Raw genomic sequence first — 25,612 nt, 5'->3', positions numbered from 1 at the left:
CACCCGGGGAGGGAAGCGATGAGAGACTCAGAGTCTTGGCAGAGGGGACCCAGCAGTGGGAGACAAGATGTCTTTGTTCCACACACACTTCTTTGTTTCATAAGAACTCAACTGTAGCTCGAAGCGCTGATGTGCAACAGTTTGACACATGGCGATATCCTCTTTCTATTCATTCGTTTCTCATCACTTCATCCAAATGAGAGTGTTGTTTCCTTCTGAATAGACATGCACTGAATGCAAAGTCCAGATGCTTATGCTTTAGGGAACAAGTCGTTTTCATTTGTGTGCGGAGTATATTTCCATTATGTCTTTCACATAGGGACGTGTTTGTTTTGTTTTTTCAGGTATCTATTGCCCTATATCCGAAATAAAGATGTTTTTCTCGAAAGATGTAATCCCCTCCTCTCTTTATATCTTAATTTTTCACCTTTAACAGACCTTATACGCCGTCACACATCTGTTGGTAGGGATGTAACGATATATCGAATATCGCGATATTGCGGTAAATAAATGTCTCAATACCGCCGTGTCGTGAGACTCACAAAATATACCGCCATTCATTGATGACGATGTTGCAATCAAATTATTCTCTCTAATGGCGATATCACACCATAAAAACTGACATGTTTTTCACGCTGATATTATCCTACATCAAAGATATTAATATTATAATAATATTCCATTACTCAATGAAGCAAACCCTCACACACACACACCATGGCCATGCATGCCATTGGGAGCTCAACATGTTGACTGCAAGGGATCGAACCGACAACCGTCAGATTGTAAGGCGACCGCACCACCTCACCTCACCCACAGTGTGTGTGTGTGTGTGTGTGTGTGTGTGTGTGTGTGTGTGTGTGTGTGTGTGTGTGTGTGTGTGTGTGTGTGTGTGTGTGTGTGTGTGTGTGTGTGTGTGTGTGTGTGTGTGTGTGTGTGTGTGTGTGTGTGTGTGTGTGTGTGTGTGTGTGTGTGTGTGTGCAATGGATGAGAAGCAGCTGGTAACAGGAATGTGTGTACAAATGTAGAAATAATTCACCACACGTGTTTGTGTTGGAGCCTCACAACAACATAACAGCTTGTGTCACAAGTAAGACAAAAGTTGACACTGTAACTACTCGTACTAATACACAACACCTGCGGTTAATTAGCACACGCCTCGTATGCTTTACAGTATTTTTACAACGTCTTGTCTTTCTTTTAGCCATGTTTGCAGCGTGGCTCTGTGGAAATGTTGGTCTGCCAATTCTCAAATTCAAGTATATCTCCAATGTTTAAATGCATTGCCATGGCAACTGGTACATTTTAAAAGGATTCCCATTAAACACACACCCTTTTAGGGTTAATTGTGGAGATCCTAGACTTTTGATCGCAGGTCGAAAATGTCCTTTATGCGATACTGTGGCTCGCATGTACAAAAAAAAAACCTCCCAAACTCACAATTAGGATTTTTGTTGGCTTATCTGTTGAAAGCACAACATAGCAAAACATTTTACCATTGTGCTTTAGCTAAGGGATTTTAATCACATCCTCACTTACAATGACTGAACACCTGGTACTACAAAGCCCCCATTAATCCTCTTCTGTGTGTTTTCTGTCCCATTAAAAAATAATAATGTTAACCATTGTGTACAAAATCACACCGACCCCCCAAAATACAACTGACATGCCATTTACCTCTGGCTTGAAATGTGTATTGACCTTTTGGCCCGCAGCTGTCAGGCGGAATTGCTTGTGATAATATTGCCATGCCCTCGGCTTTTAACGGTAACCTTAGAAAATTAACAGCATGGAATGAAAAATACAAATAAAACTTTTGTTAGTGCAACGATTTTTCTCAACTGTTTGACTAAGACCCTGATAGGAGAAAATTCCCCTTTTCTTAACGTAAGCATTAAGTGTTCGAGGGAAGAATATTCTGAGCATGCGTCGTGTGCTTTGTTGGTTTTAACACATATATCATGCACCATAGCAGTGTAAGATGCTGATAAAGAGTAATGCTTTTCGGGGTTCTCCCTTTCCTGTAGTGTGTTATATAGGTTGTGTAAATCCCCCGAAACGCCTCCATTGGACTACTTTGTCTACTTCTAGGACATATTGACATCACTATGTGTAAGGGAAACTTCTGTAGCAATGGAGAGTCAGGACTCAGAGAGTTGGTTTATTACTGTACGAGTATCGGCCGGAGGATTCACATCACAAGTCACAGCAGTCAAGATCTGACGGCACGGGAGAGTTCCCACGTCAATTCTGAAGCGCCTCTCCTGCAGGGGTGTCAAACTCAATTTCATCACGGGCCATATCAGCATTATGGTTGCACTCAAAGGGCCGGTTGTAACTTTAAGACTATATAAAAATACATATATAAATATATCATATATATCATATATATAAAATAATGTGTTCTATTACATTATTTCCACTGCATTGGATTATTATCAGATGGGGTAATAACTTCATAATTAACTACGTCTGGAAGCAGAAGTCTAGGGCAAATAATTGCAAGTCTCTTCAGTGAGAATGTCACAAAATGATTTAAAAAGAGAAGCCAAATTCTGGAGAAAAAATATTTTTGAATAAAAATCTAATTCTGAGAAAAAAGTCTAATTTGAGATGCATTGTGGGACATGTAGTTTATGGGCAACGTGCTTCTGTAAAGTAGCATGTAACCATATAATAAACATATTATATTCTTTGCACGCTCTTGTGGGGCCACAGAAAATGAAGTCGCGGGCCGGATGTGGCCCCCGGGCCTTGAGTTTGACACCCCTGTGTTAGACCTTTTAAATGGTTTACAGAGAGTAATCAACACAGTTGAGGAGATAACCTAAACATCTGGGAACACTGAATCACTTGTCTGACCCTTATGGCCTCGAAGATTACACACCTCGGAGTCCACAAGCACAAAAAAGGAAGTGTTCCAGCGTTCTCACAACCATAAACCATTTGTGACCGAGAGCTGCCCGGTCATAAACTGGGAACAACAACATATGGCCGAGGCAGCCCATTCCTTAAGGGAGATAGCAGACGTCAGGGTTGGTCATAAATGTCAAAGGGCAAAAAGGTTAGATATCTAGGAGTCCAGGAGAATGATTCCCTAACACTATGTAACATGAACGCTTTTGGCAAGCGCTCCAACACATTGTACGTGATAGGCTAAGGGGCGGGACATCTCTAAGCGGTTGAGCAATCACAACAGAGCTGACCAGCTAACCAATCAGAGTAGACCGGGCTGAACATGAAAGCAACATATCACAGTCGAGGCACAAAGTCGAGATATGAAGTCTTTCAGGTACTTCAAATTTCTTCCAGAAGGATTTATCCAACCGTGATAGTATCCATAGCAACATATTAAGGCTATCCCTAGAGAGAGATACAAGTGGATTAGGGCACAAACGTTTATGTGTGTGTGTGTGTGTGTGTGTGTGTGTGTGTGTGTGTGTGTGTGTGTGTGTGTGTGTGTGTGTGTGTGTGTGTGCGTGTGTGCGTGTGTGCGTGCGTGCGTGCGTGCGTGCGTGTGTGTGTATGTGTGTGGCCTTTACTAAATCATTTTTGTCATCAGCACACTTAAACTGTGTTTCCATGGCTACCTTATCCAGGATGTTGAAGGGAAAAGAGGTAGAAGAAAAAAGACAGGAGCAGGAAAGTGTTTTGGAGCCAGGACAAAGCAATGAAATATGGACAAGAAGGCAGACATAAAATTAAAACTAATTATCAGGATATAGTTTTCATTGGAAAACACGTTTAAATCCATGCAGGTGTAAAGGCATGTGTGTAACTGCCTGGGCACAGAGGGAATTTAAAACATACAACACAAGATTACAACAGAAGTGTGTGCACACAAGAAGGGGACACTTCAGTGAAAGAGTGGAGAGGGATGTTGATAAGCACTCTTCAGAGAGGAAGAAGATAGAAGAAAAAAGAGAGGCGGAAAAGATAAACGAGGAGAGGACGGTTTTAGATATCGAGGGACGAGGCTTCAGCGGTGGATTGATTTCTCCTCATGCAGCATATGATCAGAGCTTAGCTTGAAATGTCCAACTCCACTAAATCCTCTGCGCAATCTGAAGACGAAGAGATAAGATGAACAAAGCTCACATTCAGGGATTCATAACATTCCCCGATTGGGAGTTTTATTTTCAGGAACATATACAGTATGTGTCTCTACTCATGTCTCCATGCTTTAATGTTCAAAAAGCTCTTTATTTTTCTCATACTGCCTGTGCTGCAGCACCTCTTTTCACCCTCTGTCTGAAACCAGAGCCCAGTCTGCTCTGATTGGTTAGCTGGCCGGCTCTGTTTTGATTGGTCAACCGCCAATGTCCCGCCCCTTAGTCTTTTACATTTGTTAGCTAGCCGGTGGTGGCGAAGTCGATAGGGACTTGGCTTGGAAACTGGAAGGTCACCAGTTCGAGTCCCGGCACGACCAAGTGCTACCGAGGTGTCCCTGAGCAAGGCACCGTTCCCCACACTGCTCCCCGGGCGCCGTTCAAAATGGCAGCACACTGCTCCTAACACTAGGATGGGTCGAACGCAGAGAAACAATTTCCCCACGAGGGATTAATACAAGTCCATTTTAGCCGGTTGAAGTGTGAGTGTTACATGGTGATGTCACTATATTGTGGAAGTAAACAAAGGAGTGCAATGGAGGCATTTCAGGGGGGAGTGTGTGTGGGAGAACACAGGGATTTTAGCCGTTGCAGACCATTTACATGCATACAAACCTCTATAAAACACTACAGGAAAGGGAAAACCCCCAAAAGCATAATAGGACGATTTAGATGATCCATTGATGCTCAGCGGCAATGGACTCCCTGCTCTCTCTTAATTGTTGACGCATAAAGAAATGAGTGTTTTTTTCAAAAAGCAAATGACTGCAGTTTCCAAAATGTCAAACTATTATACTGAAGTGCAAACAGACGATAATTATTTCAACTGGTGCTATGATAACTAATCCTTCTAGGCGCGTTTATGTAATTCCAATTATCTCTCTGATGCACATTGAGAGAAAACGGTTCCCTCTCCCAAATGTATTTGTTTTACGATTATCGCTTTAGGTTCCCACTGTGCGTCAATTATGCATAGCAGAATATGTTCTCTAATTATCGTGTTTACCCCGAGTACAGCTGAAGCTCAGAGGTGCTGCCAACACAAAGACATATTCAAAGAAAAAGAGCTGCTGTCACCACTGTAATATCTTCCATTATTAACAATTGTAGTGACACACTGTTAGCTTTAGAGCACAGGTGTCAAACTCGAGGCCCGGGGGCCAAATCAGGCCCGCAGGATAATTTTTAATTACTATTAGATCTGGCCCGCCGGTATATTGCACGCACACCTTCACTCCATCCTGAGAGTCTTCTGCACTTTCTCTGTCACGACAACAGGGCATGTTTGCTTTTCTCTTTGAGGGAAATAGTTTTCTTGAAGCTGTTGTTGGCCTGTGGGAAAATGTAATCATAAGAAATGACTCTGGAAAAGCTGCAGATAGAGCCATGAGAAATGAATGCAGCTGATTATTTAATTTTGTTTTTATAGGCAATAATTGAAGCTTTGTTAGTTCCAGGTTTAATATGTGCAATAAGTTAATTTCAGTTTTGCAATAAACATTGAACCAGTCCGGCCCTCGACTAGTACCCATTTTTTTATTTTGGCCCACTGTGTATTTGAGTTTGACCGCCCTGCTCAAGAGTCTTTGGAAAATGAGAAAAATATAATTGCAATAAAAGTCAGCTGCCACTCTCCTATATGTTAAAGACTGATTATTACAGCAGCTAGTTGAATACTGGATTCTGATTGGTCAATTTGGACATTCCAGAGGTAGATAATTCTCGTTTACAGACTGTTGCTAAGGAGAACAGACCGTTGCTAAGAAGGATGTGCGGTTATATCAATCAGGATAAATAAGTCTAGTGTTGTGCGTCGGCAATTGTGTTAAATGTTTTATGATTAGTTTAGTTATAGTCTTATTGCCGTCAGCTGTGGACAACAAACATTAGTTTTTTATCCACCACACAACACTGTAGAATACTTTTTGAATATACATTTGTGTTCATATCCTACTTTAACTCTCTTTCAACACCATCTCAAAGTAAGGTTTAAACATTATTGCCAAATTGAGTAAGCTCAAATGTTGCCGTTTCAATGCAGCTTTTCCCATGTGATACGTTTCAATTTAAACTAGGATCCCGTGTTCCACATTTCAATAGACCTACACCAAGAGTTGTGTTTCACTATATTTCATGCCGAGTGATAAAGAAAGTCTTTGTGAGGCACCATGTGACATTAGGCCTTTCACACCTGCAGCTCCAGTACTTGGGCCGTCAGGCGTCGTCTTTAATTGAAGGTGAGAGCAGTGCAGTGCTGTCAACAGGGGTGACTGTAACCTCCTGTTGACCTGAAGTAACATATTCTCTCGAGGCTCACTATAAGCGAAAATGTCACCCAATGTACAGTGTTGACCGTTTAAGAAGGCAGTATTATTTAAAAAGATATGTTCTTTTCATGACAAGGTCATACAAAGCCACAGATCGGAACAGAGAACTCGGGGGTTGGTGAGCGAAATGTACACAGGAAGTAGGATGGTTAATTGACTTATGTTACTCTTGCACTCTAACATTTTGACTCGTTATTTTGTGTGCACTGACAGTACCTGCTAGTTACTATAGCAACACCACAAATGAATCTGGTTGTATAGGAGGGACCCACAGTGCCTCAGGTAGGGAAACAGGCTGCTCTTATGATCTGGCCAACCTCAGCAGGAGCTGGCTGACAAGGAGGGCTGTCAGCTGGAAAAGCTCATCTGGGTCCTGAGGCCATAACATGTTTTCTCTATCGTCAGGTTTCCCATCAAAATGCATCGCAAATCTTAACTAAATCTCCAGGACAGGCAAAACAAAATGAAGATGAATGCTTGCTTCCATGATCCACTATTACAGAGCAGCATAGGAGGAAATTAAATGTGATTTTTTTGGCTTGAGTAACCATTAGCCAATCAGCAACCAAGGTAACCCCCCCCCCCCCCTTATCACCTGAATCTCCTCTAGAGCACCATTGAGTTCTTTGTAACCAAATCTCTCTCAGAGGGGCGTGGGGAGGGGCTCCTTATTTTCATCTAAAGCAGGGGTCTCAAACTCAAGGCCCTTCATTTTATGTGGCCCGCAAGAGCTTGCAAAGAATATAATATGTTTATTATACGGTTACATGCCACTTTATAGAAGCAGGTTGCCCATAAACTACATGTCCCACAATGCATCTCGTTTTGTGACATGGCACTGAAGAGACTTGCAATTATTTGCCCTAGACTTCTGCTTTCAGACGTAGTTAATTACTAAGTTATTATCCTATCCGATAATAATCCAATTCAGAGGCAATAATGTAATATAATACATTATTTTATACATATATTATATATTTATATAGGTACAACCGGCCCTTTGAGTGCAACCTTTATGCAAATGTGGCCCGCGATGAAATTGAGTTTGACACCCCTGATCTAAAGTAACAGACAGAGAATCAGCACTTTGGAAACAGGGCTGAAACAGAGGGGATTATGGGTAATGCTGCAATGATCTGTTTGGTGTTTCAGCCAATCAGAGACAGGCTCTGTATATATCGATGAAAAACAGTCTAATCGGGGACCTTTAAGCATCAGTTTGCACGTAAGGCAGATGTGTGTCTCGCGGCGTAAACAAGTGGAATTCTTTGCCGAATGATTTAAAGGGCTATAAGAACATTTTTACGTTTAAGAAAATGTATAAAGAAAGTGTAATTAGAAAGTATGTTTGATTGTGTTCGGGTTTTATGCTTTCAGCAACTGAAAGAATATTGCTTTTATTTGACTTTTTAACGGTTATTTCAATTTTCTGTTTTGTTATTTTCTTGTAAGAAGGGGCAGGTACAATAAGATGTTCTTCTCCTTTCCATCATGCACTCTAAAAAAAGCAACCAGTATAAGTGTACATGTTTGAAAATAACTGCCATGTGTGGAATAAATAAAATATACATGATGATTAGGACTTGTTAGTTCCAGTTCTCCGGTTAAAAAAACATTTACAGAAAAGGAGAATGCAACAGTACCATGTAATCAAAAGGGTGGCAGCCACACCTCCTAGCTGGAAAATGATGAATACAATGGATGGAAATAGGACATAATGTTAGGATATTTATATCAGATCTGTGTCGAGAGATGGAGAACATGAAAACGCGAACATTGAGGTAACATTATGGACATCATGTGTTTTGTGATTCTGCTGGAACCTCAGATTCTGTCTTTTGTTTCCATACTTTGCAAAGTGTCTCGCCCTGTGTTTCTGTTTTCGCTTCTTATTTTACTTACATTTTCCGATTGTTTACCCCACCCTGCTGCCCTTTTGTTTTGGCCTGCCCTCTGTTATTAGTGCTTGTATTTAAGTCGTATTTTTCTGTTTCGTTTCCATCAATTCTTATAAATCTATTGTTCCGTTCTGTATTTTTCTGTCATGCCCTGGATCACCTGAAATATATTTTTCTGTTACCTCTTCCGGTTTCCTGCATTGTGGTCTTCCCTGCTCCACTTTCGGTGACATTTCGCTCTCTACCTTTTATCGCATTTTGGTTTTGCACCTTCAACAGCACACATGTGTCAGAGAGTGTTATGGTTCCATTAACATTTAGAGAAATTAGTAAGATGACATAGTACGGAGTCAATCAACACTTCCCTTAACTGTGACAAAAACAGAAATACACCATCTGGTGTTTTCTGCTGAGACGCTGGCATGTCAGGTTAATTAGCCATATGTGTTGCTAACTATCTGCTATGTGTCTTAAGGCGCAGCAAAGGGGCCGCTGCCCTCAGATGATCCAAAGCTTTCTGACGGCATCATCGTGTCCTGGTATATTGCTGCCATTATAAAAGAGATAATTTCCTCTAATGGCCTTAATGTGCTCAGATTAGCCAGAGTTATCTATATGTGTGTGTGTTGTATGAGCGTGCATGTTTGTGTACACACGGGCACACAATAGTATATATGTGTGTTTGAGTGTGTGTGTGTGTGTGTGTGTGTGTGTGTGTGTGTGTGTGTGTGTGTGTGTGTGTGTGTGTGTGTGTGTGTGTGTGTGTGTGTGTGTGTGTGTGTGTGTGTGTGTGTGTGTGTGTGTGTGTGTGTGTGTGTGTGGCCTGACATTTAGGAAGGAGGCTGCCAGAGTGGATTACCTTTTCCAGCAATAAGAGGACACAGTCTTTTAGCACTGAGTTACACATGTACACACTGAAACACACACACACACACACACACACACACACACACACACACACACACACACACACACACACACACACACACACACACACACATACATGTATACATCACTTCAGGGGACATTACATTGACTTAGAGGTCCCCATAAGGGAAGCCAGTCCCCACACATGACTATTTAAACAGATTTAGGTCCCAACAAGTATAGTAATGCTAGACCACACACACACACACACACACACACACACACACACACACACACACACACACACACACACACACACACACACACACACACACACACACACACACACACACACACACACACACACACACACACACACACACACACACACACACACACACACATACACACACACACACACACACACATGTTCCTGTCGTTGTAGGGTCCCCATCAGGGTGTCATGTGTCGTTTTGATATTTATTTCTAGATGTTAAATACATAATTTTTAAATTTTTAAAAGACATACATTTCATTCCGGTAAGGCCTTTGATAACAGACAGACTGCAAAAGCCAAACTCTATCAGAATTAATTGACCACTTAAATGCTTCCCTGTTTCCGGCTCAGCTCTGGCTTCAAATTCGAAAAAAACCTCTTTTGTCTCGTTCTCAAAAGCTTGATCTTTCAACCTCTTGTGAGAATTGTTCAATGACAGCGTTTAAGAGCAATTACAAACATTATTTCTCGTAAATGTACCACTTTAACCCCAAGTTTTAATTCACCTAAAATGACGACTTCTATTTGTTTGAACCTATGGTAGTTTCCGTCACGTTACCAGATAGACATTTGATCCCCACAAAGACAGATGTAGAGGATCAGACACACACGGCGTACGCACACAGTGAGAGGTATGAGTCACGGAGCAGATGGGTACCATGCCCCAGACAGATAAGAGGGGAGGAAGAGAAGGGCACAGGGATTTAGATACTGTACATTGCAGCTTTAAAGATCAAATAAAAAGTGAACGAGAGCATGGAGGTTGGATTACCAAAGCTCCGGTGTAAGGGTGTACTTCCTCTGCTCTGTAAAACTGGGAGACGTTTTATCCCAACCGGGCAGATGTATCAGCCAGCTGTCACTCCAACAACAACCAGTATAACCCAGCAGCTATTCATTCATTCACATTCACACACACACACACACACACACACACACACACACACACACACACACACACACACACACACACACACACACACACACACACACACACACACACACACACACACACACACACACACACACACACACACACACACACACACACACACACACACACACACACACACACACACACACACACACACACACACACACACACACACACACACACACACGAGTACACCTCACTCTATCCATGCGTCGCCTGTCCCTCCCTGGGCCACTTGACAGCAAGTACTACAGGGATTCAGTCATGTCTGATAGCATGTCACACACATGACCACACACCCAGAACATGAGCAGATGCGTGGCTGTGCTGTAAGCCACGTACGCAAATGCATACACTTCCAACCTGATCGAGGTCGGCAGGGTCTCGTCACAATGCGTGTTTGTCGGGCTGGAAACAATCTGCAGGTTTGCACAACAGTGTGTCGGTGGATGGTTCCTGAACTTCCTTCCAAATAGTCTCATAATACATTTCCGATTACTGACGCACTTTTCAGGCTTTCATACGTGATCACTTCAGACAACACTTTGGAAGGACTGCACACCAGGATCCTTGAACTTTGGGACAAGTTGCTGTCTGCAACCAAAGGGAAGTTGAGGATCAATATAAAACTGAAAACACAAATGAAACAAGAAGGAACTTTCTTTTTTAAACCCAGAAATAACAAATTATATCCTTCGAAGATGCAACACAGTCCAGTCTTCACAGAAAGTCATAGTGCATAAAAGCAAGTCTGTGACATCGTGACCTTTAGAAAGCAGTGTCTTGTGTTGTGTCACGTTTTTAGTTGTGTGTGTCTGGTAGTGGGTGTTTTGCTTTTCTCCTTGTCATGTTTCCTCCCTGTGTATGGTCTGGTCTTTTTCCCCGTGTTTTCCTGTCTGTCGTTAGTTTCCCCGGTGTGTCTGATTTCCTGATTGTTTTCACCTTCTGTGTCTCCTGTGCTCATCAGCGTCAGCCCCGCCCCTGATTGTTCCCACCTGTGTCTTGTTGTCATGTGTTTAAATTCCCCTGTTCCCCAGAGTTCCGGCCCGTCTACACTACAGCGTCGACAGCGTCGAAAGCTCCAATCTGCCCATTCACTTTCAATGGGGTGACGTCACGTAGCCGCGCTTTTTCGCCGAACTGAATTGTGGGTAGCAGAGCGAGGCGTCTCCGGCGTCAGAAGTTGAACATTGTTCAACTTCTGACGCCGGAGACGCCGGAGTAGCCAGCGCCAGCCAATCAAATCCCGTTTCCCAAAATCTGACAGCTGAAGCACTAGCCAATCAAACCGCGTCTAAGCTGGGAGAGATATCCCGCCGTTCATTTCTATATTTCAAAAAAAGTTGGAGGAGAAACTAACTATCGCCGTAGCAAATCACCCGGTTTTGTATGACCAGACCCTCTTCACCTACCGGGATACAAACCGGAGGAACCAGGCATGGAGGGAGGTGGCAGAGACAGTGGGGGAAACTGGTAGGTTTTCGCCTGTTTGGGGAGTTTATATATATATATATATTGCTCGCATAAAATCCCCGGGGGGTTTTGCTTTGTATGTCGGGGGCGGGAGATTCATGTGATTGGTTGTTGGTCGTGTTGCTTGAATAAAATCCCCAAGCTCCAGACACGCCCAGTTCCAAGCTATTTTTGAAGCTGTAGTGTGGACGCTCCATTCCTTGTCAGTTCGTATTTGTCTTTTGCCTTGGTCAGGTCTATGCTCTTTTGTAAATCGTGAACAGTTGTGTTCCTCACCACGTGAGCGATTTTCTTTTTTGTTGTTCTCATTTTTTGTCATCTCATCCTGAGATTAGTTAGTGACCATTTTTTGCTGTATTTTGAAAAATAAAGTATCCTGCCAATACTTTACCTCTGTCTCCCGGGTCGTGCAATTGGGTCCTACCTCCTAAGTGCCTGAGTTCTTAACAAGCAGCAAGTCAGACAAGGTGCTCACCTCCTACCTCCATACCTTCCCCAAAAAGCCTCTGTGATTCAAGGCTTCATAACACGCTTGTTCTCCAACGTTAGCAAGGCTTTTTGAGGCTTGAGTGCAAGTTGGCTTGTAATCAAAGGTTACTCGGAGAACCTGACCAATGCTCTCTGGTCCATTTGTCGGACAGTATTTTCATTTGGCAAGTTTTGTGAAAATAACAAAAAAGAGAGACTGGGCACCGTTTGAAATGTGTCCCCGAGCGCTGCACTCAAACTCATGACTGCTGCTGACCTTTTAATGGACAACCAATCAGATGACGGCTATGCTAAGCAGCACAAGCTAGCAGGGGATGTCACCATAGAAACACAACTTAACTGGCTGTTTTCAAGGCAAGGCTTTGCAGCCAACACCGCAATGAGCATGTGCAAGCAGAAACATTATGGGCGAACAAGCATCTGAACCCTTCCTCGATGTCATTGTCAGCCTTGCGTTTGCCTGGTGTGGAATCAAACGGGATGCAACAGTGATGAAGTGTTTCTTGTGGCATGAGCCTTCGGCATTTAGTAACACCTCTCTGTGACAGGAGGAGAGTTCGTGTTTGGCATGAATCCATAATCCAGCGGCCCTGCTGCTCCTTCCACCTGGGTGCTTGAACACACTGAGGCAGACCTTATAATGATTATCACGCTCTCGTGGCCCATGTGCACATCGATCAGCTGGTCGTCCGGTATGCGGTAAGTGCAATGCACAGGCTTGTAACATTGGTTTTATTTCAAGGCTGGGCTGGAGAGGAAAGCAAAGGGGAGGTTCGATGTTGGTTCAGCGAGACGAGGTGATTTGGTAGCTTTGTTAAACCACAGTAGTTTGTTTTTATTGACGTATTATTTAAAAGTGTTTCTTCCCTTTTGCTTTTACTGCTACATGGCACAGCTCCCCCACAGAGATCCATAAGGTTTTATGGTATTATGTATTCACAAATCACACCTGGCATACAAAAACTCCCAGCAGAACTGTATTGATGCTGCACCGCAGAATATAAATGGAAGAAGAATTTTCATTTAGTTTCTACTTTGTTTTAGTGTCTTTTCCTTTGCACAGTGAAGCAGGGCCAACACAGCATAACCACAGCCGGTTGATGAATGCCTTTACAGTTCTCGATACATAAACTTTTATTTCTAACGGTCGTTAAGTTTGCATTTACCCTCCGAGCTCGTCTGACAGAGAAATAGTGAAGCGACTTCTCCCGTTCATTCCCACTCCTCATCTTCATGCAGCACATGGCCAGATGTGCACGGAGATCGTATGCCAACAAAGAAATCAGTTTATTTAAATGTGCCGATACTTCCTTTGAGTCTGCTAAGATAACATGACAGTAGAAAGAAACTCAATTAACCTTACCGATGCTAATCTCCTTTAAACGTTCTCTTTTAAATGCTAAGTTATGTTTGAATGGACTTGTCATCAAGTAGACTGTTACATCACCTCGCGTCTCTGTGTCTTGGCCATGTGTCGCACTGGAACACACCGCAAGACTTCAGCCGACGGCCAAGAAGCACGTACGAACTGCGCATGCGTGAGTGGCAATAACTCTCCTGACCAGCAGGCGGCGGTAGTGTGTATTCGTCATTCAAAAGAGGCAACCGGAAGACAGACTGCATGATAACTGAGAGAAGAAGAACAGACTTCGTGATATAAACAAACAACAAATAGCGCGTTCCATGTTCCCTCCACAGCTAGAAGCTCACGGCGCTTTCCCGAACCTGTGTCGAGAGCTGGAGTTAAATGAAATCTCAGATTTGCTTTCTTAATAGTTTGTTTGGGTCCCTCACTTCCGTTTCGCTTCTCATGCACTGATTCGCTAGCTGAACAGCCAATCAGAGTGATTTATTTTGCCGACAGCCTTTGGCCGGGTTTTCGGCCGAAAAGGTGTCGGCACGGCTGAAAAGACACGACGGTGCGGACGCTCATCGTCGGCCTGACGCCCACCGACGGCCAACATGGGCTTGGTGTGTCCGGGCCTTAACACAGCAGAAATGTGGTTTGAAATCTACCTGGCAACCGCCTGGATCATGCTGCCTCTTCTGCTCTGCTCTAGAGTGGTGCAGGAACGAGTCCTAAAACCCGGAAGTGAGTTAGCATTTTATCACTTCCAGTTCCCTCGTCTCAGTCAATGTTTTTTTTAACTAGTTTTTGGAAAATAGCTGAAATAAGGTCTGAGGTTGACACAGATTTAAGAGACGGATCACGTTTTGTTCTACGACATTAAATCATCAGCAGTGACCCCCGCTGGTGATTTCTGAAGAGTTGACGTGTCTGAAAAACGATGGTTGTTACCAAGTGGCTGAATAGGACTACAGAAGTTGTCGAGGCCGTTGTACGTCATTACGCCGAACACGTAAACACTCCTCTAAGTTAGTTTCTGTTCTGCTTGAAAGCAAGTCCCTGCCTCCTGCAGACTGTTCAAACGCTTCAACTTGTAACATTTTGAATCTGAATGTTTGAATATGGATCTTGAGTTGGCGTGACGTTGAAGTCGTGCTGCTGAACTCGGCTGTAGTTCCTATAGCATAACGTTAGCATTTTGCTTCTGGCGATTAGATTTGAAAATTATAAGAGTAGGGTAGACATGTGGAGATTATCCGGCTGAACAAAATGCGCATTTATCAAACAGGTTCGCTTTCCACAGACCTTATTTCGAGCTATTTTTCAAAATCCTATGGAGAAACCCCATTGCTTTTTTGTCGAGGGAAACGGCAGCTTACTTCCGGGTAACTACGTCATCCCTGCACCACTCTGTCAACAGATTACACTAACCCCGCTGTAAACCTCATTCATCCCACTCCCTGTGGGAACAATTCTCTCAATGGCCCTCAAACGGCATACCACAGATTGTTTTGCCGTGCCGTTGGAGGCCATCGTGGCTGTTTTGAACGAGCTGTTTTGTCAGGTATTGAAAGGAGAGGGCCGTGAAAAGTGTATCCGTGCACAGTGATGCCTCTACTTATCAGTACTTCAAAACACTTGTTGGCAAAAGATTATATTTAATAGACATTACATGATTTCCCTTTTACTTCTCAGTATCCTCCTCCTACAGGCTACTTCAAGACCAATAGCACAATAACATGAGACAACAACAGTACTGTGGTCCTTGAACCTGGAACCATAGCCTTGTCTGAAAGTACACAAGTGCAACTGAGACATACACAAGCCTAGAAATGAATATGCTTTTTAAAAAAGTACACAAATATTTTACTTGGATTTTATAGTTTGAAGTTTGAACCCAACAAAATGGCATATCGGTTGTCTTTGTAATCAGCATTTCACAATCAATATTTTTGTTTATGTGAGATTTTGATTTATCAATATCCTGCATTTTCCCACTCTGATTTATAGTCCGTTTAGACATGACAAGCCCCATTATGCAAGGGCTGTAGCCAAAATACAGCCTCTTTAATTGCTCTGATTTATTAGATGCTCTGTGTGTGGGATTTCACCGCTGGCATTACATTGCAATCTTATCATGCAGGAATGTAATAGAGTGGACCAAGTGCCACATTATTTACAGGGTATGCAGGAATCCTGAAGTCAGATGTCAGACCTTTAAGACCCTTTCCATACATTTTAAGACCTCATCCCCACTTCGAGTTCTAACCGGTTACCTTGGCGACACACTTTACCTCACATTGACTATATTCAGTATTGATTGTCCTTCCAACCATTTGGACGCAGACTTGCATTTCCCCATAACGACGTTATTTAACAACCGGCGTAAACGGAGCTTCGCGCTATCAAGCAGTGAGTGTGCGACGTCCTGTTCAGAAGACGTCAAAGCCAACGGGATGCCGTAAATAAACTTCACAGAATCACACTACACACCTACGCAATGATTACATTCAGGCAGACTGTAGAATACAACCTCTTTGGACCATTGATATACTTATTGAAAACAAGCTACAAAATGTAACACCTTGGAAAATAATAATACCTTGGAAAATGCCGTTTAACACTTTTTAATAGCCTTCATTTTCGCTAAATTGATTGATCAACTTTTAATACTTTTTAAGACCTCGCGGACCCCCTGATTTAACAACAAATACTTTGCAGCCTGTAGTATATTGACTTAGACCAGTGCTTCTCAAAGTGTGGTCCGCGGACCACTGGTGTCCGTGAGCGCCCCCTAGTGGTCCGTGAGTATATTGGTAACATTTCACATTTTAAATTAATTAATTAATTTGAGTTTTCCGCACTCTCGCGGGAATATCTCCGCGATGGAGCGAGCTTACGTTTCACTTTCAATTGCATGATATAGCCCCGCGCAACACCTTCATCACATATCTTGCCACTTGTTTGTACCATATTCAGGCGATTTGTAATCTGTTCTATAAAAACGATGTGATTTTGGATATTTGTGAAGTTAGTTGGTCCGCGAGTGTTTTTTTATTGGTGTCCTTGGTATGAAAAAGTTAGAGAAACACTGACTTAGACAGATAATGGGATTGGCTCAAACCTCACCAAAAGCTAACGACATCAATTATCTCTAAAAGAGAAATATTCAAATGATCCCATGTTTATAATGCTTAGATTTGAAAATATATCAAATGGGGGCTACACGTAGAAAGAGTGGAAGCAAACACACTGTACTTTGGTTTTAAATTATTTAGTGAAGGAAAACAACACTCCAGAAATCCAGATATGCAGGTAATACAATCAAAGCTCCAATACATCGTCATCCTGCAGTAACTGAAGCATCACAGAGTGTTTTCTGAATCAGCACGGAGTAAATGTAAAGCACAGCGTGTCTGCATACATGTTTTAAAAGCTGTCTGCTGATAAATCAATGATGACCACATGCCTTCGTCACAAGCCGAGCGGCAGCACGACGCAAGAGCAATTCTATATTTAGACCAAGGACCCAGAATACAGTAGCCGAGTAATCACCCCCATCCTGTGTGAGTGACGAAAGGCTCCAAACCTCCCTCCACTGCTCCGTGGGGGGGTGAGGAGCCTCTGCCAAACGAGCCCTGTGGTCTCCATCAGCTGCAGGTTAATGTGAGTCAGACATACCTCTACTTTAGTATCTGCAATCCAACGCTGAACATACTGAAGCTGCCAATGTAATAATATTAAAACTGGATGCATAGGATGAAAAACACACACTCACGTCGGCAAGACAGGTTTATTTATATAGCACCTTTCAACACAAGGCAATTCAAAGTGCTTTAGAACAATGGAAGACATTAAGAGCATTAACCCTCCTATTGTCTTCGTTTCCACCCCTGACTTTGGTGTTCGCGGTCAAATTTGACCGGTCCTGTTTTAACTGCTCTTACATTAATACAAAAACCATTAATCATCACCACATTTCATTTAACACCCTTTCAAACTGTACATATTGTATCAGAGTACTGGTATACATGAAGAACTGCAGTAAATATACAAAGAACAGACACTGAACATGTGTTGCGTGTGCCAGGTGTGATCCATGGGGGATGGGCACATAAGGGGGGTGTGTGTGTGTGTGTGTGTGTGTGTGTGTGTGTGTGTGTGCGTGTGTGTGTGTGTGTGTGTGTGTGTGTGAGACTGGGAACACCATGGGTGTTTCAAAGTTGACTAAATCATCCAAAATTCAATGAAAGTGTTGATCAGCAATTGTTCAAATGTCTCCTGTGAAGGATATCATAAAGCCTGAATATATATATAAAAAATTTGAAAAGCTGGTATAATATACAACAACAAACAAACAATGTATCAAACCATTACAATTAAAAAAAAATGAAATAAATGTAAATATAATAATATACAGGAGAAAAAGACCTACAGCTGATTGCAAGACAATGAAATATATGTGAAGGGGGATAGAATATGTCTTCATAATGTCATCAACACAGTTATTTCTGCTTATAATATTCTCTGCGATTGAGCTTCTTCACACATAGGAGGAAAATGTATACAATTTCATCTTCATCATTACGCCCTTAAACGTACAATATCCAAAGCAAATCTACAGCCCTCTCCCCTTTAACATGACTCTAGATCTCAATCCACCCAAACTTGGTTTCCACGGTAACAATCCCCTCCTCTTTTCCACCTGTCTTTCTCTCCATCTCTGAACTATTTTAATTAAAGTGAGCGAGATGCCAAAGGCCAGGCAGCCAGTCTCGTGGTTTCCTCCCGACTGTCAGCTCGTGTTTGCTTTGACTCACGGACAGTTCCCCTCCATCAGTCCAGGGGGACCAGCTTACTTCTGGGTCTCTGTGTTCCATTCAAGCTCTGCTCTGTGTGTGTGTGTGTGTGTGTGTGTGTGTGTGTGTGTGTGTGTGTGTGTGTGTGTGTGTGTGTGTGTGTGTGTGTGTGTGCGTGCGTGCGTGCGTGCGTGCGTGCGTGCGTGCGTGCGTGCGCGAGAGAGCTCGCGCACCGGTGGATATCTACCGGAGATCGCTGTGGTTAGCATCTGGTGCTAGCTAGCCAAGCTAACGGGTATAAGGAGCTTGTTCACCAACAAGGTGGAGGGAGAACTCTCTCCTGTCAGACTGAGAGTCTCAGATAACCTCAGGTGAAGTAAAGGACTCTCAGTGTTTAGATAGTTAGTCTAGTTATCTCAGTGGGTCTCAAACGGTTTGTTTTAAAAGGGGAGTGATTTGTAAAATATCCATAAAGAAATAGAAAATCTGTTCACAGTTCTGTTTCATATGGGTGATGAGAGATGTCTCCATAGATCTCTTCATGTTGCTCTCAAAGTGCACCAGATTGATGCTTTTAACTTAAATATTTAAAAAAAATCTTCCCGGGGGAGCATGCCCCCGGACCCCACTAGAGCACTTTACCCCTGCTTACACCTATATGCCGTGAGCTGATTATCGAGCCTTCATTGTTACATGTGTGTGTGTGTGTGTGTGTGTGTGTGTGTGTGTGTGTGTGTGTGTGTGTGTGTGTGTGTGTGTGTGTGTGTGTGTGTGTGTGTGTGTGTGTGTGTGTGTGTGTGTGTGTGTGTGTGTGTGTGTGTGTGTGTGTTGCAATAGAAAATTCAACTGTAGCGCTGGTGCATTAATGGGAAACCCTTAATGTTTGAGCACCCTCTATGAAACGTCAAGCTACCCCACAGCACCCCCTAGAGAAAATCTCTGGCGCCGCCACTGGTGCAGAGTGCGCATCATTTCCCTCTTTTTGCTTCTCTCTCTCTCTAAATCATTTATTTCTCAGTACCCGGCTTCGTCGTATGTTATAGAGCACATGATGAACACAATTAAGGCTCTTGGTTTGGCGGCATGTGAACAGCTTGTTAGTCATTGCCAGAGATGGGGTCGTTACTCCAATATTACATATTACTTCAAAAAAAGTATTACTGTACTTCGTTACTCTCTACATAAACTTAGCGTTACTTTACTCGCAGGGTGGCCCCTCCCTACAGGCAGATCACGCAGACTACTGTTTACTTTACTCGACATCCTCACTCTGGATTCGGAGGTCCTCCTTAGCTCTTAGCTTCACCTTAGCATGTGTTCTTTGCAGGTGCCTGTTGAGGTTTGACGTGGTGTCACAGCAGTGGATAACAGCTTCTGGCCTGGACACAGTTTGCACCTCGCCGTCACATTCCTGTCCTTTCTTCGGACGAACTCCAAATAATGGGCATACCTCCACCCAAGAGCGCCGGCCATTGCCCCCCCCCCCACTTTTCAGCCCTGCCCCACATTTTCGCAGAAGCAGATGCCGCGGAACACTGTACACATCCCGTTTTCAATAATTCCCCTCTACTCTAAAGTCGCATCTAAATAGAACGCGATCTGATCTAGCTGTGTATGTGTTGTTATTTTATACTTGCTTCCCCCAGACCAGTAATCCAAACAAAAATATCTTCCCTACTATTTTGATCATTTGCTCCGCTAATCAATCAGATCGATGGATTCCAGAGATGACTCCGAAACAGTCAGTGGGCACCACTTCACAGCCAATCAGAATGAGAATATGTTTCACATGTGACTTATTCAAATTGTGAGTGATTGAGTGACAGATGAAGGTTGTTTAGGAGAAAATGTCGGAGAAGAAAAAGTTTGAGAGTGGCGCTCGGGAAAGGAAATTGTTGAGGGAAAAGGAGTTTCGAGACAAGCAGCTATTACAAAACATGCCGAAGCTTACAGGTTATTTTAAACCTGTAGGCCGGGATGAGGAGGAAGGACAGATGAGTTCTGTACCGAGCGGCAGCGGTGCCGGCCGCGGGGCCTCGGAGCCAAGTAGGCCGTCTGGTTCTGATAGCGATGGAGTAGCGGGAGAGGAAAAACAGACAGGAGGGACATTATCTGTTGGAGGACATGGAGAGGACGACGAGGACTTGCTACGTGGAGGGGAGCCAACGGCAACCAGACAGATACATGAGGGATGCCCGATACGTCACTCATCTGGAGGAGAGGACCAGGCGCACGCAGAGCAGAGTGGAGAAGTGCGATCACAGAGCCTGCCGAGGCTATAAATGACTTTGATTTGTTGTTTAAATAGGGGGCCAAAAAACGGGCTTGGGCATGCGGATAAGGAGAGCAGCAATTTCCAAAAGCTAGTTGAACTCGTAGCTGAGAAAAACCCCACTCTGAAAAGCTTCATGCTCACCGGGAAATATGCATCACACGAGACAATTATCGGGAGTCTCTCACCACTATTTTAACTGAAATTAAAGAAATAGAAAAAGGTAAATGTGTGCATTTTATGATAAAGTTCTGTATATTTACAGACTGCTGCAAAAACTAAGAAGCTTATACACATCAGGTTTAAAACTAAAAGAGTTTTACAAAAAAGTAACACAATTAAAGATGTTTGGAGTTTTATTTGAGTTATTAATTTAAAAAAAATGGTCAAAGAGAAGCTGATTTGAAACCGTTGTTACAAACAGTTACGGCACTTCCTGTTTCTGCCGGAGAGAGGGGAGGCCGTCCCAAAGCTTGCTGCTGTGTTTACTCCCTCCATCTGACAGGAGGGAGCCTCGTTGAGCTGCGAGTGTCACTCCATGGAGTTCACTCCGTCACGGAGGGGGAGTGTGTAGGGCAGGGGTGTCAAACTCAAGGCCCGGGGGCCAAATCCGGCCCGCGACTTCATTTAATGTGGCCCGCAAGAGCTTTCAAAGAATATAATACGTTTATTATACTGTTACATGCCACTTTACTACATGTAAGTATGTTGCCCATAAACTACATGTCCCACAATGCATCTCGTTTTGTGACGTGTGCACTGAAGAGACTTGCAATTATTTGCCCTGGACTTCTGCTTTTCAAACGTAGTTAGTTATTACCCTATCTGATAATAATCCAATTCAGAGTCAATAATATAATATAATACATTATTTTATATATATATTTATATATATGTATATTTATATAGTAACAACCGGCCCTTTGAGTGCAACCATAATGCTAATGTGGCCCGTGATGAAATTGAGTTTGACACCCCTGGTGTAGGGTGTAGGGCGTGGTTTGGGATTAGGCCATACGCACTTTTTTGGCCCCCCCCACTTCTAAAATGAATCCGGCGCGCCTGCCTCCACCCCTCGAAAGTTATCGCTGTTGACTCAGCCATGTTTATGCACTGCATGTGTGGACGCTCAAGTTGCGCAAATGTTACGTACATATAAACCTGCGTCGGAAATCCCTCTTGTCTGTCAAAGGGAGAACCTAGTAATTATTTATGTGCGTAGGCTAACTGTAGTGTGATTACTGATTTTATAAAAGGCGTTACATTACACTACTCCATTAACGACAAAAGTAATATTATTACGTTACACCCATCTCTGGTTATTGCAAACGGGTAATGTCAGAACACTTTGTAGAAATATAAGTGCTGTTGGAAAACACATTTTCCCATCTTGGACTTTCCTTAATGTTAATACTGCTTAAAGGGGCCCTATTGTGCTTTTGTGGGTTTCCCTTTCCTGTAGTGTGCTATAGGTTTTAGTGCATGTAAATGGTGTGCAAAGGCTCAAATCCCTGTGTTCCCTAGTAGAGTTTCTCTCGCCCCGAAACGCCTTCATTGGACTCCTTTGTTTACTTCCTGAATATAGTGACACTCGCTCTTCTATTGGCTAGCGCTCCAACACATTGTACGTGATAGGCTAAGGGGCGGGACATCTCGAAGAGGTTGACCAATCACCACAGAGCTTACCAGCTAACTAATCAGGGCAGACTCGGCTCTGATTTCAGACGGAGGGTGAAAGAGGTAGCATGAGAATAATTAAGAGCTTTTTGAACATCAAGGAATGGAAACATGTCGGAGAAGAGAAACAAAACACAATTAGAAACCTGTACATTAGCATAATAGGGCCCCTTTAAACTGGATATGGAGTGATGTGGAGAGCATGCAGGGAAACCATCATAATTTGCTCAAATATGCTAGTAAGCTAATCACTTGTGTCAGTCTGGCTCTGTGTACAGCACCTCTCACCTTTTGCTAAGATTGGTGTGAGTTTTAGACTTCGTTTTTTCTGTGTGCTGTGTTTTTCCTCCTCAGTTCTTGTTGTGCCTTTTCCTTTCTTGTTATCCACACACCTGCACTGCATCAGCCTCGTTAGTCCTTCCCTGCTCCCACAGTTCCTCCCAGCCAATCAGTTCTCCCCTTTAATCATCTCTTTCCTCTCACCAATGCTTCACCGCCCATTTCTCCACCTTCACATCATCCCCTCGTTATGACTTTGCTCACTTTTGCCTCACCGGCACCAACCATGCAATTAAAGTTGTTTCCATGTTGTGTCCACTTAATTCACTCTTCACGAGCAACACCTGTCGCAACACATATCGCCCTTTGACCATTTTTTCATTTAAAGATGTTGATGCAGTTCAGAATAGTTGGTTTTATTTCCAGTGTTGCTCCACCCGGCTTAATTTATATTTGCCTTAACTCCGAAACAAGTTAGATATCAGAATGAGAATACCTTTATTATTCCCACAGAGGGGACATGTACATTGTTACAGCAGAAAAGAGCCAAAGACAGCTAAATGTTTCCTGAGCATTCATAAAAAAAGAAATATTAAAGATTAAAAAGAATTCTAATAAAATAAGTTACACAATAATAAAAAAAACACATACTGTGACAGTTCTGTGGATTTAGCAGCCAGGTAAGAATAGAGAGGCGAAGTCCCTCCCTTTCTGGGGAGCTCCATGAGACCTTATTTCGGAAAAAGTATGTATTGAAGTCAATGGCGAGAGAAAGATTATCTTTCGATCCCGTTTGAACTGTGCCACGAATTACACATGTGATGTTTGTCAATTTAAAAGATAAGTTTGCAAGTCAAAAAATGTGTCGTAAAACTGTGAAGTAACATTTTGTTTGTGTGAAACCGCTCAATGAACTACATCTCCCGTCTCGCACCACACACCAACAGATTTGGCACAAAAAAGGGGGAATACACGTTTCGAAATTATGCCACATCAAGGTGGAATGCTCTTCCCACAACTGTAAAGGAAAGTAAAACTTTACTTACCTTCAAAACCTCTCTTAAAGAGCACCTTCGGGGGAGAGCATTGCAAGACTGGCCCCGGTAATGGTACAAATCTCAACCTGTCGTCCAATGGACAGCTTCCCCCCCATCTATGTATATACTCGCATTTTAGACTATGTTACTAACTGTATATCTGTAGACTTGGTATGTCTTAAATGTCCGGTTAGGATGTATAGGTGGTGGTGGCGAAGTCGATAGGGACTTGGCTTGGGAACTGGAAGGTCACCAGTTCAAGTCCCCGAAAGACCAAGTGCTACCGAGGTGTCCCTGAGCAAGGCACCGTTCCCCACATTGCTCCCCGGGCGCCGTTCAAAATGGCAGCACACTGCTCCTAACACTAGGATGGGTCAAATGCAGAGAAATAATTTCCCCATGAGGGATTAATAAAAGTTCATCTTCATCTTCTATTAGAACGAAATCTAAAATGAAAATTGTAAATAAGCAATCTGTATGTAAAAAACCACCTGTATGTAAATTGTAAATAAGCCATCTGTATGTCAAATATGTCTTATATGTCTTAAATGATATGATGAATTGGAAATGGGGGACCCTGATGTAAACAAGACGAAAGTCTTTCTCTGGTCTGCATCCCCTTAACAATTGTATTTTTTGAGCTGTACTGTACTGTACCCAATATACAAGCTGTTAATACACTTTTCAATCAATCAATCAATCAAACACCAAGACGGCCGTCACGTTGGAACATTTCACTTCTTTCTTTCAGAACGAGGCGGAAAGTATTAAAAGAGGTGAAAATCACTCCAAGTCTGGGCACGTTGAGAGCTGTGCACACACACAAGGGGAGTTAGTCGTTCCGTGAGAGCCAGCATGCGGGACCGGGACTCTGGGATTTGTAGTCTTTGTAGTTGCGTATTTTTCATCGTCTTATATTTCAACTGTTTTACGACAAACTGTGACTTTTTTGACATGGAAATTATTTTTTAAGATTGACAAACATCATATGTGTAATTCGTGGCACAATTCAAACGGGATCGAAAGATAATCTTTCTCTCCCCATTGACCGATGGGTCGGAAGTATGGGTGGGACTTCGCCTCTCTATTGCACCGTTATTAACGGCATATATATATAAAGCACATATTGCACATAGCTCTGACCCATGCACTTCACCACAATGCCTCGTTCTTTATCCACTTATAAAAAACAAAGCACCATTTTAAAACAGAAAATGCATAATTGGCAATCTCAGGATGATCATTAGCTGATTAAGATAATCACATGTTCTATGTGTGGGTTTTGCTTTCTAACAACGTGCCATCCCCTCCCCCACATCCCCCTGAGGAGTGATATCAGACCCCTCATCTGTCACATCACATTCTTCACGCAAGCAAGTTCCAGCTAATTAATGTGCAGAGAGAACAAATCGGAAACATTTGACCTCCTCCAGTTTAAAAATAAGTCCCACAATCCTTTGGGTTTGTCAGAGTTGCGCATTGGGATGTCCCGATTTCCAGCTCATGAATGTGTGTGGCGCGTGATAATTACTGCAGTGCACAGGCTAATTGGGCCAATGGATATTAATTCATTAAACTGTCTCCCTGCTGGTATCCTCTTCAGATCTGGGCCTCCTCTGCTGGAAGGGTCGGGGTCCTGAGAGAAAGGCAAAGGAATTATTCTCAGCTCATATCGTGAGATAGCGAGATGTCACAGCTGAGGATAGACATTCAAAGCTGCCTTTCTGTACAACTTCCTCTATTCTTTTTAATAGAAAGTATCTAAGCAGGGCCCATCTTGAAATGTCATCTTTCTGATACCAGTCATTCTGTTCAGTGCTTCGCGC

Source organism: Pseudochaenichthys georgianus, chromosome 11 (genome assembly GCF_902827115.2).
Source record: "Pseudochaenichthys georgianus chromosome 11, fPseGeo1.2, whole genome shotgun sequence".
Lineage (NCBI taxonomy): Eukaryota > Metazoa > Chordata > Actinopteri > Perciformes > Channichthyidae > Pseudochaenichthys > Pseudochaenichthys georgianus.
This window is presented reverse-complemented; position numbering follows the sequence as displayed.